We start from the raw sequence: 17,739 nt of genomic DNA, 5'->3' as shown, positions 1-17,739 counted from the left end.
GGGCGCTCAGTTACAGGCACTGCATGCAGCGGTCATGCGGATGCAGGGAGAAGGTGGGGGTGCGGAAGGGCCTTCGGGGTTTCCAGAGGGAGAGACAAGAGAAAAGACTGTGCAAGGGAAGGTGCTGACCACGGCAGGGCTGGGAGCTGTTTTAACCCCTCACTGACCTTCATGCTCATTGCTCTATCCTGCTATCTCAGTCACCCTTCTCCAGCCCCTGTGTTCCTGGGAAAGTGGGCAGTGATGGTGCCGAGGATGTGAGAGTCATGGGCACGGCCGCAGCTTTAGCAGTAGTAACAGCTGACATCAAGTGGAGGGTTGCCGGGGGCCAGCCCCTGAGCTGAGTGCTTCCTGTGCCCTTTCTCACTTCATCCTCAACATCCTCAAAGGAGGTGGCTTGGGGCACTCCTGCTATAACAGCCCTTGAGAATGGGAGACCATAGAGTGGGTGCTGAAGTGCTGAAGTGGGGGCGCTGGTCTCCACGGCCGTTCTCCCAGCCACACATCTGTGGAACCAGAGGAGCCAGAGCCTCTGAGCTGGGGACAACAAAGAAGGCCAACACATAGACTGATGTTCGATTCAGAAAGACCCTAGAAAGTAATAGGTCGATTTCCCTCGGGTATTGGAAACTGCTCTTTGAAACTCAAACTCCTAGGCCAAAGCCAAAGCAAGGCCACTTCGGCTCAGAATATGCCAAACTTCAATTAAATGTAAACTGATCCCTTAATGCACAGCAGACCTAAAACAGCCAAGCTTGCTCGCTGGGTTTCACCCACAGGGCACTGGGGAATTCTGACTCCTGGCAAAGGAGGGGCCTGTTGATTGGCTGTGGGTATCCCAGAGCATGTAAACTGTTGGAAATAATTGCCCCACAGTTTGCTCCATCAACTAAGAGGTGATGCGACCATTCCTAGCACTTCCATAGGTCACAGATGATGGTGACCTATGGTACAGTCTTGAGTAGCACTGGATGGCAGAGAGAGCACCAGGCAAAAGCAAGTTTCATCTCCTCACCATGAACCAGCTGTGCGACCTTAGGCCAGTCACTTAACCTCTCTGGGTCTCAGTTTTCATCCCTGATAATGAAGAATTTGACTGAAAGAATCTAACTTCACTTCTGGTTCTAAATTCCATTTTTAGGCCTTCTCATATTGCCCTCTGGAATAACGAATGAGGCCAAAAGAAGCTGCGGGTATATACCCTTCCACCTGAGCCACACACCCAGCCAGCAAGGCCTCATGCAGCCCACTGGAGGTGTACCTAAATTGTGGGGGTAAGTCCAATGAATGACCACTGTACCACAAAAGTTCTAGAATCACTCAGATTTTAAAAGTATAAAGAACTGAATTCTTGTGCAGAAGGAAGAACATTTTCATGCCCCATATTCCCTTTCATCTGTTTTTAAACGTGAATTTTCACAAGTGGATTTAATAGACTTTGGAGTTAGCAGAACTGCATGGAACCCTGGTTCCTGGAGAAGTTGCTTTCTGAACTTCAGTTTCCTCATCTATAAAATGAGTATTTTTACCTTTCAGGAAACACTGTTGGAGAGATCAGCAGGGACTTATATTGGGTGACAAAGAATGCATTAAACACGAGAAGCCCATTAAATGTCTGGTTTTTTTGTGTTGGTTTTAAAGGAAGATACATGCCTGTGTACTCACCTTTTTCTCTCTAGTCTCTTTTAGATCCTCCAGGATAGGGACAAATTTCTTCTATTCCTTGGTAAAGCACACAGTGCTTTGCACAACGCTGAGTGGAATAAATGAATTCGTTGATCAATGAAATTACTCTTTTGTTCTTCCCTAAGGTTCTGACTTCCCAGAGTTCACACCATTTCTTCCTCTTCGTAGTGCCAGGTGTAGAGCTGTCTTTCATGACCTTTACCACAAGTCTTGGAAACTGTTCCTTTATGACAAAGACTCCTGGTGTCTCCATCTCCCAGCAGAAAACATGTCCATGGAGAACCACGAGGCTCCAGGCAGCCTGAAGGTGGAAAGCAGAGCCCCTCGCCACTGCTCCAAAGAGCAAGCCAAGCCCCCTCCGCGGGCGTGAAGTGTGGCAGACCCTTTACGCTTTGTGCTTGTCCAGTCTCAGAAAACCACAAAGGGTCTTGTGCTCATGCTCACAGGGCATCACTGTAAGCACGTCCAGTTTTAGCCCCACCCTCTCCATTTCCCAGACTATGAGCAATAAGAGCAATGGGTGTGAATGGGGGGAGGTGGCAAGAGATTGGGTGAAGGAGCATGTTGCAAACGGGATTGGGAATAGGCCTGAGAGGTAGGACAGCCAGGCTGTGCTTTCCAAGGAGAGACCGTTCCACCTCCTGGGACTCGGGTAGCATTTCCTGTTTCCCCTTAACCTGGGGTTAGACTAGAGGAGCTAACTCCAGCTCCTCCTCATTTAGCCACAGAGATTTCCAAGCCAGAGAGTGAAGCTGTAAAAATCAATAGATCAGGAAGGTCCACGAACTACTTGGTTGATATTTTTAGGACATAACTTCTCCCCAAAACAGAATATACATTCTTTTCAAGCACACATGGAACATTCCCTAGGATAGACCACATACTTGGACACAAAAGAAGCCTCAAAAAATTTAAGAGGATAGAAATTATTTCAAGCATCTTTTCTGACCACAATGGCATGAAACTAGAAATCAACCACAGAAAAACAAATGAGAAAAATACGACTGCATGGAGACTAAACAACATGCTACTAAAAACCCAATGGGTCAATGATGAAGTCAAAAAAGAAATTTAAAAATACCTTCAGACAAACAACAGTGAAAACACAACCACACAAAATCTATGGGATACAGCAAAAGCAGTCCTAAGAGGGAAGTTCATAGCAATACAGGCATTCCTCAAAAAAGAAGAATGAGCTCAACTAAACAAACTAATCTACCACCTAAAAGAATTAGAAAAAGAAGAACAAACAAAACCTGAAGTCAGCAGAAGGAAAGAAATAATAAAGATCAGGGAGGAAATAAATAAACTAGAGATTAAAAAAAACAATAGAAAAAATCAATCAAACCAAGAGCGAGTTTTTTGAAAGAGTAAACAAAATTGACAAACCCCTGGCCAGGCTCACCAAGAATAAAGGAGAGAGGACCCAAATAAACAAACTAAGAAAGGAACGTCCCAGAGCAGAGGGAAGGTTGGTTGCCGGTGGGATTAGCAAACAGCAGGAGCTGGGAACCACAGTGATAGCCAGCTTTGTGTGCTAGCACAGTGCCTGGACCACTCTGGATGTTTGTTGAATGAGCAGAGGTGGAGATGCAGGAAGAAATGAGCGAGTAATTGCAGCTGGAATTAAATTAAACAAGTGCTTCAGGTCCCTCTTCAAGGGGCTGAGACCGCCATCTCATAGCTCGTGCTGCTTAGGAGTGACAAGTGGGAGAATATTTGTGAAGGTTCTGGGACTGTGGAGAGGGGAACTTGTGGGTAGGTCCCAGGAGACAAAAGCTGCAGGTGGGGGGAGCCAGCTGCCCAGGAAGCAGGTGGGAGAGAAGAAGGAGGTGGGCGTGCAGCTGAAGCCCAGGGGAAGTCCCGGCAAGAAAAGGGGCTGGTCAAACAGGGGAAGGAGGGGAAACTGGCACATTTGGGGCATGCACGTGGTCCTGGGCCCTGGCCAAGCACCCTGGGTATGTTGTCAACTAGTTCCCCAGGCCCCTGTGAAATTAGTATTATCATCTCCATTTTATTGAGGAGAAAACTGAGGCTCAGAGAAAATCAGAAATAAAGGTCAAGAAGTTGTAAAATGGAAGTGTTGGGATTTGAACCCAGGTTTAGCCAATTCCAAAGCCAACATCCTTTCTGTCTCCCAGGGCTGTGTCCTGTCCTGGGAAAATGTAACGTGGAGAACACACAACACAATGATGCACATTGTCCATGACACTCTCTCTGCCTCCATCCTGCTGCCCACCACCTACAGCCATTCAGTCCCCCGGACTGTTGACCGGCTCTCCTGAGTAGATCTATGGTCCACTTTTCATCCCTGGCTCAGCCACTGCCTCAGCCCAGCCCCCCTCACTCTCACCTGAACCACGACAATAGTCTCCTGACAGACCACCACCAGCTTCTATCTCACCGCGCACCCACAGTCCCCTTCCACCAAACAACCAGAGTGTCTTCCAGAATGCAAAGTGCAATGTCACTGGTCTACTCTAGGATGACTTCAGATTCCCTAGGACCCAGCCTCTTCCATCAGTCCAGAGTATCTGTCACTATGCTCCCCTCTGTACTGGACTAGATGGAAGCCCCCAAAAAGACATGTCCACTTCCTAACACCCTGACCCTGTGAATGTTACCATCTTTGCATATGTAATCAAGTTAGGATCTGGAGAAGAGGCGATCACCCTAGATTACCCAGCTGGTCTCTAATCCCAAGGACAAGCATCCTCATGAGAAGCAAAAGAGAAGGGGACACAGACATGGAGTAGAAAAGCCATGTGAAGATGGAGGCAGAGATGGAGTGTACAGCTCCAAGGAACTCCTGGAGCTACCAGAAACTGGAATTTAAGAGTCAAGGAAGCACTCCTGGGCATATACCCAGAGGAAAATATAATTCAAAAAGACACATGTACCCCAATGTTCCTAGCAGCTCTATTTACAATAGCCAAGACATGAAAACAACCCAAATGTCCATCAACAGATGACTGGATAAAGAAGCTGTGGTACACAATGGAATACTACACAGTCATTAAAAAAAGAATAAAATAATGCCATTTGCAGCAACATGGATGGACTTGGTGATTGTCATTCTAAATGAAGTAAGCCAGAAAGAGAAAGAATAATGCCATATGATATCGCTTATATGTGGAATCTTTAAAAAAAAAAAGGACACAAATGAGCTAAGCTACAAAAAAGAAACAGATTCACAGACATAGAGAACAAACTTATGGTTACCAGGGGTAAAGGGGGTGGGAAGGGATAAATTGGGAGTTTGAACATTTCACCTCTTGGTGAGTGATGGAAATGTTAGCTATGTTGATTCTGGCAGTGGTTTCATTGGTGTACCCACCTATCAAAATTCATCAAATTGTACATTTGAAATATGTATAGTTTACTGTACAGGAACTATACCATAATAAAGGTGTTTAAAAAAAAAAGAGAGAGGGAGAGTCAAGGAAGGAGTACGGCCCTGCTGACACCTTGATTTTGGACTCCCAGCTCTAGAACTGTGAGACAATAAATTCCTGTTGTTTGAAGCCACCCAGTTTGTGGTATCTGTTATGGCTGCCCTGGGAAACTCACATGCCTTCCCCCACGGTGCTCTAGCCTTATTGACTGGCCTGAGAAAGAACTAAAGTTTTCCTGAAAGCTGCCTGGTTCTCTTTCTGTGCCTTTGCGCATGCTGATCCCTCTGCCCAGAACACTCTTCCACCCTCTTATTATGTGAGTAACTCCTCTCTTACCACTTCTGCTGAAAACTCTTCTCTGACATGTCAGCCAGGCTGGATGCCCTTCCTGCGTGTCCCTACTTGCTCTGTACTACTCTATGCATAACACGTATGATATTTACCATGATTTTTCCTTTGTTTTATTAACCAGTAACTAAGTTCTACGAGGGCAGGGATGCTGTACCCTCTGAGTCATATGCACGGTTGTCACTTAATAAATATTTGACCTCTGCCATATCACTTTTTCCCCTATCCTCCCACATCCAGGTAAAATTAGCCTTCCCTAGGCAGGAACCCATAAATATAAACTACCCCTCTCCTTGGCTCCCTGGGAAAATCTTCCTCCCCTGTGTTTAGGCCCCACAAAACAGTTCCACTCCCAGCTCTGGGAGGCTTGAATGAAGGCTCATACAAAATTGGCCATAAAGAAGTCATTATACGGCTCCAAGCCTGCCCGAGCATAGCATCCCACTTCTCGGGTCACAGTGACTGGCTTGTGGATAAGCACATCATCTAGGTCAGGTCAGAGCTCTTTTATTGGGATTTAAACACATGGATGTTCAGAGGATGCCATCCTCTCCCTTTGGGGTCACTGGCTGGGGCAAGGCCAGCTACCACCATCTCCATTCATACCCAGTCCCCACATTGTGTGAGGAAAGCTTGTTTTAGGCTATAAATATGGAAGTAAACCCAAGAGTGGGTGAGGAGGAAAAAAGAGCTGGTCATCTGAGTCCAGTGCCCAGTCCCCCCTAGACCTCCCCAACACGTGAGTTAATGAATTCCCTTCTTTTTTCAAGCCAGTCTGAGTCCATTTCCTATTGCCTGTAACTGAAAGGGTCCTGGCAGATGCAATGCTTCTGCTGCTGGAAAGGCACCATCTCACCAGTCCACATGGCCCTTCCAAAGGGGAGCTGCAGAAACCCCTGTGTTAGTGCATCAATGCCTGCACGAGCCCCCAGCCACGAAGCGGCTCTGCTTGCCTTCAAAGTGCAAACTCTTCTCTATCCTGGCTTCCCACGTGCCTTCACAAGTCAAGTGGTGGGGGAGGAGGGAGACCAGCAAAGGCTGGAAACGAGGTAACATCTTTTGCCAGTCCCCGATGTTCCCCAAATGCAGGCCACGTGACTGAGCAAAACCAGCAACAATAAAACCCACGGTGTCTAAAATATTCATCTTCATGTTCTACAGTCTGTGACCACCTGAATCAATTAGCCTTATGCTTCTCCACCTTGGCCTTGAGGACCAAACTCTAACCAGGAACTTCGTTCCAGCTCTGATTATTTTGCATCTTTAAGGGAATGCTGTAGGCATCTCCCTAATGCAATGAGTAGCTAAGGAGTGACAAGAGTGAGGAGTGATGAGCCACGTGTCCACACAGCCTGTGCCTGCCATCTAAAACAATCTGAGTGTTTCTCTGGCATTGGCATTGAGGAGCCAGGTCTCCCTCCCACAGGCAGGTGCATTTCCCGACTGGGACACTGGGACACTGTGACAGGGGAAGCACCTGAGGGGGTTAACACAGCATTGCTGGAAGCCAATACCCTGGCTTGGAGAGCTTCATTTGCAGTAACCAACATTGGCAGCCTCTGGCCCCTCCACACTCTAGACTCATGAGTTCCTGCGTCCCCGGATTGAGAATACACATCTCTTGCCTGCTATAGAGCTCTCCAGTGAGCCATCTCCTTCCTCCATCCCCAACTAGGAGAAAAGGAGAGGCATCTTCTCTCTTCATTGTGCTCCACTACCTGATCACCCTCCTCCCATGCCCACAGGGCACCTGGATCACTGCGAAACACCTGAGACATAAGGCCAGCAGCTGAGTTCCATGGCCTCACCAGCATGAGCTGGGTAAGGATTTCCTCAAATTTTCATCAACATGCTCCAAGATTACCAAATGACAGGCAACTGGAGGGAGATTCGATGAAGTAAGTTCAATGAAAATTAATTTCTATTTTACAGTACTTTAAAAAACATAGATGAGTTCACTTAACCGTTGGTCATGGGTTAGAAATTAATAACTGGTGTTAGACCACAAGGATGAATATATTATTATTATTCTCACTTGCAGATAAATAATAGTTCCTCTTTAATTTAGTAGAGACATATAATGGGCCCCTATTATTTTGTCAGCTCAGCACTAGCCTCATTTCAGGGAACTATCTCCCCGTCCCTTGGGGACTGCACCCTTGTCCCTCCACATGCACACGGCCACCACAGGGACTGTAGGTTAGTACAACGGGTGTGCCCTTGGCACAGCCCATTGGCCCAGCAGTGGGCGACCAATCCAAATAGGCCAATCAGAATTCTCTCCCAGAATTTGGGAACTGCAACTGACAAAAGAAGTCAGCCTTTCCCTGGGTGTCTGAAAATGAAGACATATAAATGCAGAAGCAGTTGGCAGCCTTGTTCCACCATGTGGACTGAGGAATAGAAAATGCCAATCAGCAGAAAGAGAATCGGAGGCAAGGAAAGGAGAACAAATCCTGACAGCCTCTGAGCTCCCACTTCGAGCTGCTCCCAAGGCCTGTCCATATTCCTCTTTTGGATTCCATTGAATCCACGTAGCCTTATAATAAAATTCTTGTTTGGCTTAAGCCAGCTTAAGTTGGATTCCAGTTCCTTGCAACCAAAAGAGTTTTAACTAATATAAGAATGCAGTCCTATTTCAGTCTCTCCTACATGCTAAATCTTGAATTCCTCAACCATTTTACTTTGTGACTTCAGAATGAAAAAAATAAAATCGAAAATATTTGAGTTAGACTCTAGTACAAATTAGTCCACGATCATTCTCTTGGGCTGTTTTTTTTTTTTTTTTTTCACACAACAATCTAGTAGGGTTTTCCTCCATGCTGAAATGTATTAAGTACATACTAGAAAGACAGGGAATGACTAGGTCAGTGGTCTGGCTTCCAATGACAGGACATGGAATTTTTATGACAGCCACTAAGATCTTACTCCTCCCTAGTTTTAGAGTCCATTTCTGAGTGTGGTGTGTTCTCTTTTCATGATCTGCCTAACTTAAAAGATCTTTGATCTCTAGACCTATCACCAATCCCCTCAGAAACTCCAAATTCCGTGAACCACGCCCACAGCAATGGCCCTGGTGCACTCCTTCCTGTGGAAGCCGCCTGTCTACTAGAACTACCCTTTTCATTTGCAGGGCCTGTCCTGTCCTAAGAGGGTGGCAGGGAGCTGTCCAAACAGGACTCCATAGAGTTGCTGAACATGAAAACCTTTGCGGGACTAATGGGGATGACTCCTTAGCCAGGAGCCCTCTGTACTTGTTTACCGATAGTTAAAACAATGAACAACAACAAAGGTGGTATCATCCCCATCTATTTTCCCAAAAGTAGTGTGTAGTGTAAAACAGCACAGTACTGCATAAGCTCTTGCCTGATACCTAGTTAGGACCTCTCAAGTTTCTCCCATGAAAAATTAGAAATTAACACAAAACACGCTGGGCTTGACTAAAGACAAGGAGGCATGTGTCCAGTGTGTGCACCTGTAAATATAACTTGAAATTAAAAATTCAAAGGCCAGTGGAAATGCTCATCAGCCCTGCCAGGGCCCTCCCTTGTCTGAGTGAGTGTGCCTTTGAGCACCATTAGCCTCAGAAGCCTGAGTGGCAAATTAGTCACCATTTCTACTTTAATTGGAAAATATTTCCTTGTTAGCAGCCCAAGTTTAATCAGCATTTCAGTTAAACAGGTAAAAAAAAAAAAATCTGAGAATTAAGAGCTGTAAAGAACCTCAGAGTATTTGACCCAAGAGTTTATTTTAAAGATGAAGAAAAAGAAGCCCAGAGAGATGAAGTCACTCCTCAAAGAGGCACAGCCAGTGAGCAGAGAACTGGGGAGCAGAAGTGCCTCACCCCACGCCTGGCTCCAGGCTCGGAGAAGCAGGCACCAGGGAGAAGCATCGCCCTGCTCCAGACAGCCCTGCACGCGTGGAGGCCCAGATATCCAAGAAATCAAGGGTACTGGCCCTTCTAAATTCTCCAGGGACGAAGTTCCAAGGCACTGGGGGCCAGTGCCGAGGATTTTCAAAGGCCTGCAGCCGAGCCTGGCTCCAGGGACACGGGCCAGATGTCCTCATGTCCCCTCTGCAGACGCAGGGCCGCCTGCTGCAGGCCACCCCGCGCGGCTGCACAGCCGCATCAGGCTCTCCCAAACCCGGGCACGCGTTCAGAACACACCTAGGGGGCCGCGGAAAAGTCCCGCCCCAGGGGGAAGTGCAGGGGCATCCCTTCCCTCCTCCGCAGCCTTCCTCCCCTGCTCCCTTGCTGGGGCGAGCAGAAGAAAACAAAACCTTGGGCAAACCGAAGTCAGGCTGACGCATAACCACATTATGAAGAAAGGGCCCAATTGCTAAGCAGCTTGAGTGGGATCGTGAGAAAACGTGGGGCTTTCGCAGGGCAGGTGGAGTTCAGTGCAAATCCAGAGGGTCTTGCTAATCATTGGAGATGGCACCTTTGTTCAGTTTCAGTACGTGAAATTTCAGGGGCACTTTTTTTCCCTTAGGAAAGAGACTAAGAAAAATATAAATTTGTTTAAGCTCAAGACATGAAGTAAACGGATGCCAGGCCTTCTCAGCTTTCTGAGTTAAAGATGACGATGAAATTTGGCATCACCTGAAGCCAAAGCTCACCTGCGTAGAATTATGGATTGTCAGTGAATCCCCACTTATGTCTCCAGAGAGAAGGCTGATTCTCCTAGACACACACACACAGAGAAACAGTTGTCCTTCTCCTTGGCCTTGATCTCCTAGTGAACAATTGATACGCCCAGGACCTGTGGGGTTTGGAGCTTCTGCCCAGAGAAGAAGGATGTGGAGGGTTTATGTGCAGGATTTCTCCATCCTATTATTCCACTCTCCATGTAGGGTTTGAGTGTCAGCCACTACCTGAACAGAGGTGGCAATTCCATATAGGCTGGCTAAGAGAAGAAAACTGTTCTCACTCGGGTTCTATAAATTACTCATATTCTCACTTTAATATCAAGTATGATATGTATTAGAGTGCATGGTTTTGGCTAGAATCAATTTGGAAGGCTGTCAAATAAAAAACAAATTAGGAAAATAAATCCAAAGTAAAATTTATGACATGATTTTATTCCCATTACATTCCACTTAACAAATGCATATGTTTTACAATATCTTTAATAATAATTATTAAACATAGTAAAATACTTCCAAACTTGGCTCATTGCATAATTGTACTTCGAGTGAAAAAAAAATTATCTGAAGCCTTGTCAATATGCCACTTCCTCCTCCCCCAGCTTTTAACAGAAGCAGCCTCCAGTGGAATAATCCAAGCTGTGTTCAAGAAGTTGGCAAGTAGGTCCAATTAAATGTGGTTTTACTGTATTCTGGCGTTTGCATGTCTAGTGTGCCAAGAAGTAATCTTTCACAAAAAAAAAAAAAATCTGTACTGGCCCAGACACAGCCTGGATGGTGCAATGCATCACATAACTTTACCCCATGACTAAGATAATCTTTTTTTCTTCAATAGCTGTGGAAAACGTATCATCCATCCATCATATTCCTATATGAATCACAAAACACCATCCTTTATGGAGCCTCTTACATTTACACATGACAAACTGAAATTCATCTTAATAGCTCTGTTTATTTTAATTATTAAACTCAAAGGGGGTTACTTGTAAGCCACCTGAGCTCAATGTATTTATTCAGGTGTACTCCAGTCGGATTACCTGAATGAGGCTATAAATGACCCTATTGACTATGAAATGCCGGCTTGTCCAAGCAGCAGTCATCCACATTCACAAACCCAGGGACCTGAAACTCAGGGACAGACCTGCTCCTCTGAGCTTTGCAAATGAAATCCTGGGCCATTGTTTGCTGATGTTTTACACACCCCTGATCCCTTATGGAGGAGCTGCCTCTCATAGCCCCTTCCAGCTAACCCACGCGCTCCGTGAACCATCAGCCGTAACCAAAGTCCAGATGGAAAGCTGTCAACAAAGAGACTCCTTCCGCTCTGCCTACCGCATGATTCGTCCCTGGCATGAAGACAGGCCGGAGATGGCCCTACCACCTTGACTCCCATAGGTGAGCCAGGGAGGAGCACAGGTGCCCATTCCTCGGGTCAGCAGGGAGGGATTGGGTCAGAAAATGCCGAAAAATAAACAACCTGGCCCTTGTTATCCACCATCGCAAGCTCATTAAAAACACATGCAGAAATGGTTAAACAAAATCCTCTAAACCTTTTACAAAATTGCCAGTCTATTAGAAGGACTGAGCTCACAGCAAACTCTCCTTCCAATGTGTGCAATGGAGCAGCTAATGTCCTTTGGACTCTGGTCTATGGCATCAAGCAGAGGGAGGTGGGGGCAGGGGGGCTTGTTTGTTTTTGGTTCTTGTTGTTGTTTTTTTTAACTTTTTTAAAACGAAACTTAAATATATCAACCAAAAGGACTGTTTCACCAAACATGTTTTGTTGAAGACTTTGCCTTGTAAAAAAAAAAAAAAATCTATGAAAATTATAAAATAAAAAGGGAGACGTGTCATTTTATCAAGGAGAGCAAGAAGGAAGAGAAAACCAGATGACTGCGGCACAAATGCTTTTGTGAAGTTGCGCTGCATCAAAGAGCGAAGTGGACACGCTGAACGGGGATTCTGAAGCCTGTTACGTGGAAAAGTTGGACTGTAAGCTTGATCTGGGCAATATTTACTCAAAGTTTCCTTATAAGGAACAGAGCATTGCATTCCATTGAGTCGTGGACTTTCACAGGTGCATCTTCCTCCAAGCGGATTCATTCCCTGTGACGCCATTTGATCTTAGATTTGCATTGTACCACAACGTGCCTCTAACAACACATAAAATAGCACCTCTGTGATGTGAGGCCTGAGATGGAGATGCTCTGAGCTCAGATCTGACATGTGCCACCTTCTCCTGGTGAGATCGGAGTAACTCATTTAAATCTCTGGGTAAATCATTTTAATATGCGTGCTTCCCTGGGGAGTTGTGCTTGTTCGTTATCATGGTATGTATTAATCATATTGTTTTTTTTTATATTATGATGCAAGATTAAACACAAGCTGAAGCTTTTGGTCTCGATCTCTCAAGCCTTCAGAGAAAAAAATACCTGTGTCCAACTTAGGTTTCTGGATTAGATTAATCAGATAGAGAGTTGAAAGGGCTTTGGAAGATTTGTCACAAGGAACCAGAAGTATGATGTAAGTTACGTGAAGTTCACAGCAAACCTAAGCGTGTACACACCTACAGACCTACCTGAGACTGCAGGATCTTTTTCATTCCCTATTGGACTTGAACTTTCACGTTTCATGTAGAAATTGCTTTCCTCAGGGCCGGCTTAAAACTGAAATAAAGTTGAGACTATTAATGCTCAATGAATTTAAATCATAAAAATCCACATTAATAAAAATCCACCTTGGTAAGAAGGCTTTGTGATAAGGAGAAACTTCATCTTGGTGTAAAAAAGAATAATCATTCTAATAGTGATGTCACTGCAAATGTGCACAGCACCTTTTTTCTGAGAGCCGAACGCTTCTGCATAGTCATTTTCACACTATTCTAAGGAAGGTGAGAAGGGCGTTTTCCCGGTCTTTCTTACAAACGGAGACAAGAAGTAGCAGGGTGGGGTTCCTCCTGTGTCGCATTGGTAGACCTTCCCCCACTTTCTCTGAAGCCTTCATTCCGGCAGATGATACTGAGACAAGGAGGTGAGAAACATTCCAAGAAACCAAGGCCAGTTTTCAGATTAAGTGGAAAATTATTCAATTCTCCCGTTTCAGCAGCAAACAAGTTTTGAGGTTCTTGTCTGGCTGCCACCCTTTGCCGTGCATCCATGTTTCTTCTCTCCCTCTTGGACGTCCAGCAACAGCTCTGTCAGCCCTGCAGTTACTCGCCTGCAAGTAGCAGTGCCTCGTTGTGGTTGAACAAGAAAGATGTTTGGAAACCCAAGCAACCCTTTCGTGGCTGGGAGCAGAGAGAGAGCGTGTCAGTCAGTAGAATCCTGCCGAGGTCTCAGTTCTTGGGGAGCCCGAGGTAGAAAGGTCGAAATATGTCCTCCTCTGACACCAGGAGAGAGTATTCTGCTGTAACTTTTTTTTTGAATAGGATAGGATCCGTGTCAGGAAGAGAAATAGCACAATTCTGCTCTTCGGTTCAATTTATAAATATATAGAGCAGACAATGGTAAGTGTGGTAAGTGCCATTGTGGTAAATGTATATTACATAATGCAAACTCTACCACCTGGGCATCACCAGAATGTTGATTTCAGATTCAGACTTGATCAAAGATGTGCCCCGAACAAGGCTTTCAACCGCCATGTGCCTCTAAAGAGAAAAAAAACCTCATGCCTAGAATGACAGATAACCAAAGGTTTGGGGAACGTACGAAACACTTGCAAAGTGCTTCAGACCCCTTCCCTTCCCTGATGCCTCGCCCCGCCCTGCTCCTCCACTGTTACGATGAATAAACTGGAAGTCACTTTTGCCCCTGCCAGCTTTAAGTTTTTGTGATTGTAGGAAGAACATGTGATAAAGCAATCCATAAGGGGAGACTATCAGACATACAACATAGGTCTTCAAGGAATAGGGAATAATTGGGCCATTCTGGTCATTAGATTTTTGCAGTTTCAATAACAAAATTAACTCATTATTTCAAAAGCAACCAGTCCAGGATGCAAATTTTAAAATTCAGGATACAGATGTAAGCTAGAAATTGTTTTTGCTTATAAGACTTAATAATTTTGTTATTTTAGGAGAGAGAGAAAAAATTATATATGTATTATTAAAGAAGAATAACAATGTGAGGATTGACTGCCTCACACTTTGAGGGCGTTGTTTGACTTTGAAACAGAAACACTTCAATCATTTAAAATCCTTCTATGCTGGTCAAGCCTACCAACTGCCCGTATTTTGACTCGAGTATTCTTTTTACTGCAAGATAAGCACCTTTACAAAGCACATTGAATAAATGTTGACAAACCCACCCCCCCTCCCGCTTTTGCACAGAAGTGATTCTAGTACTGCTTTGAGGCATCCCTCAAGTAAAATCACATATAAATAGAACGTGAGAAATTACCACATTTTCTAGACTTCACACTTAGGATGAAAAACAAAACTTCATTGTGCCTCAACATATCTTTTAATTTTTTTTCTCTAAACCTAAGCATTTCATTAAGTTTGATGTGGCTTATTATAATGAGCCCCTGGAAATGCCTCAGCTCCTGGGTCCGCAGGCTCCAGCCTCCCTCACTGGCTATATGTATGTGGTTTGCTGATGCAGACCTGTAAATGGGGCCAAGCTCAACCGTAGTTTTCATTTCAAATGTATTTCAGTTTTTTTCAAAATGATAGAAATTCAGACACAAAAACAACTTGGTTGGAAAATTCCATTGTGCGATGGTGTCAAAATCACTCAATATACAAAGTTTACCCTCCTATAATTAATAAAAGGACATTGAGAAAAACAGAGCAGGCTATAAAGTAGGAATTTAAGTTTGAGTCTCGACAAAAATAAAAACCTAAAGGAATAGTCCATCTGCCAGCCGTCGGCTTCTTTCCCGTTGATTCAGATGCAAAATCTTGGGGATTCTGAAGAGATATTAAATTTTACAGTAAAGGCATGTGTATAATGTCTATGCTTTGAATATAAACCTATCCCATTTCTCCCTCTTGTCTCATGCTTCAGAGACCCTCTTTCTCAAAGGCAGTTATAGAAATAATCTTAGAAATTAGATTTTCTTGGAATACAATTCTATGCTCAAATTTATTCTATTTGATGAGGATTTTGAGTACACAGAGAAACAATTTTAAATGAGAAGACGTGGATTTTTTTTAATACTAAATACAAATAGATGGCATTAACTTCTGTGGCTATGACTCAGAAGCAATAAATGCTTTTCTTAAATGTTTTAATTATCTATGATTGTCCCATTGTGCTTTTCTAGAACGTATCCAAACAGAGCATCCTAGGAAGCATTGTTGTCTGTAACTAGTAAATTTGCAATAGGCATATCAATATTATCAAACAGCTCATTTACATGACACAGTTCCAAAGAAATGGTTCACAGAAAAGGTATATTCATATATGTATCTTTTATATATTATATGTATATATACATATAAGTTTTAGTCTGTTTGTAAGAGCAAATTTAAGAGATTCAGATGAAAACCTTAATGCTCGTACTCTGATCACAGATCATCTCAGAGCAGTAGACGTACACAAATAAAAGGGTGTTTAGTGATCCTCTCAGAGGTGAAGTGTGCACTGCACTAAGTATGCTTTTTTTTTAATGAAATCAATATGTCCTTATTTATATATAGTTTTAAGTCATCTATATATTTAAATTGTACATGGTTAAGACATATTCTTTTAAGCTCTGTCACCTATCAAAAGTTAGCTTTGGCTTGGCACAGCTCACATCATTTAGGTTACGCTATTCTTTCAAGTTCAGTGTCGTTGCACTATATGCATAATATATGAAACAACAGAGTTAATCTATCTTACAAATGTTTACCAATAAGCAAATACATTTTCCCATGTACCACTTCATATTAACTATAAATATACTTTTTATAAACTTGAGAATTCAGGCCAGTATGACTTTTTAAAATTCCTATACAGTCATACTAAGCATGCATATTGACATTGAATAAAAACTACTTGATTTAATGATTAACTACAGAGATTATAACAAACTGTAAATAAGTCGTTTCCGTGAATGGACTCTCTATCTGTGTCACACGGCCTCTCAAAGCCACTCTAAATATCCTCACTGAAACTGTTACTGACTAATGTGCTACATTTTAAAGCCAAATTGGGTTTTCACTCCTCTCCTGCCAAACGAACTAGAGAGAATTGCTTCCTATAGCAAAATGTGAGCTCAACGGCAAACCCATTCCTGAAGACAATTAGCAAAAGGGGGCAAGTGCTTGAAAATTCAAGAGCAATTTCAGTTTTGAAAGAATTGTTTTGCAAACTACCCTTCAATCAAAGAAAGTACCATGTTCACAGAAATCTAGGGATCGTGATTAACAGAAAACTAGTAAATGTTAGAATGGAATCAGGAAAGTTAACTGGGTAATTCATTTCTCTCAAAAAAACCAAAAATCTGAATTCTTTCAAGTGCTTGAATATTTTAGGAAAAAGCTGTTTTATGAACCTGAATTATCTGGATAATTAATTCAACAAATTAGTTAGTGTAAACAGATACTTACAAGGTAATTGGGCTCCAAAGAAAAACTTTTCAAGTTACCATTTCATTTCTATGATCTCATGCCTCCTAGTTACAACGTTTTAAATTTGGAATTCAGTTGCTGTCACAATAAATTACAAAAATTAATTAATAAAGATTTTTAAGAAATCAGTTTTCAAAATACTAAAAGTTTAATTTCTAAAATGTCTCTGTAAATGAATTAATATTCCTAAAAACCTCCGGTGTCATCAGCATGATCTGACTGCTTTAGCTCTCCTTTTATAATATTAAGAAAATCTAAGAAGGGTTGGGTAAGGCTAGTAACATAAAATGTTTCTTTTTGTTTAATTACAGTGATGAAGTCAAGAGATAAGTGGTTCTACATTTTGGATCAAAGGATCACATACAAAGATATTTTGCCATCTTCCTGCAAGCCAAAGGTGGAAAATTTTTATAATGTAAGGGACAAAATCCTATCAGTGTGATAAACTTGGAGGATAGCCAAAATAAAACTCCTAAAAGCTATTTGTTTTTTAAAAAATAAAGTGATTGCTGTAGATTTTAAAATGGTATTATCTCTAGCAGTTTAATGGCAAATGACTTTAAAGAAAAGGATTGAGCTCCTCTGTCCTGGAATTCAAAATTCACATTTACTCAACTCATTGTGCCTTATCAGCAATTTTAAACACTGGAACGATCATAATGAAAATTTAGATCAATGTCTACAAATTAAAACTAGAATTATCTGAGTTTCCTATCCAGACGCATGGAAAAGTTTCCTTCATTATATTAGAAACCAAAGAATGTTTTTAAACTTTGTAAGAATAAACTGTAGTCAATACAGTCCAGGAAATTTTGAGATCTTAAGATTTTTAAAAACATATCTGGTACAATGGAATTTTTAAAGTCAAGTTTTATATATTTTGTGTTCTATTGATAAAACTTAGGAGATTCAAGATTTTTTAAGTAATATTGTTTCTTGGGTTAAAAGGCAATTGCTTTCTTTGATAACAGTTCAAAACTTTTGTTTACCTGGATAATGAATATTTCAACCATTTTAATGTGAGCTGTTATATAATTTTAATATAGTGTTCACTTTTTTCTAACCTTACAATAACCTGTTTGTAGATCATCGTGACAAGTCTGTTAA

The 17,739-nt window shown here is 42.7% G+C and overlaps 1 long non-coding RNA gene across 1 annotated transcript; it reads left to right on the top strand.

The window, feature by feature from the left end:
* Positions 1 to 12,054: 12,054 nt before the first annotated feature.
* LOC135318754 (uncharacterized) lies at positions 12,055 to 16,986 on the top strand. Its single transcript, XR_010377075.1, has 3 exons — positions 12,055 to 12,068; positions 12,154 to 12,318; positions 16,944 to 16,986. It is a non-coding gene; the product is annotated as an uncharacterized LOC135318754 (long non-coding RNA).
* Positions 16,987 to 17,739: the final 753 nt, after the last annotated feature.

Source organism: Camelus dromedarius, chromosome 21, assembly GCF_036321535.1.
Source record: "Camelus dromedarius isolate mCamDro1 chromosome 21, mCamDro1.pat, whole genome shotgun sequence".
NCBI classification, from domain to species: Eukaryota; Metazoa; Chordata; class Mammalia; order Artiodactyla; family Camelidae; genus Camelus; species Camelus dromedarius.
This window is presented reverse-complemented; position numbering and strand designations above follow the sequence as displayed.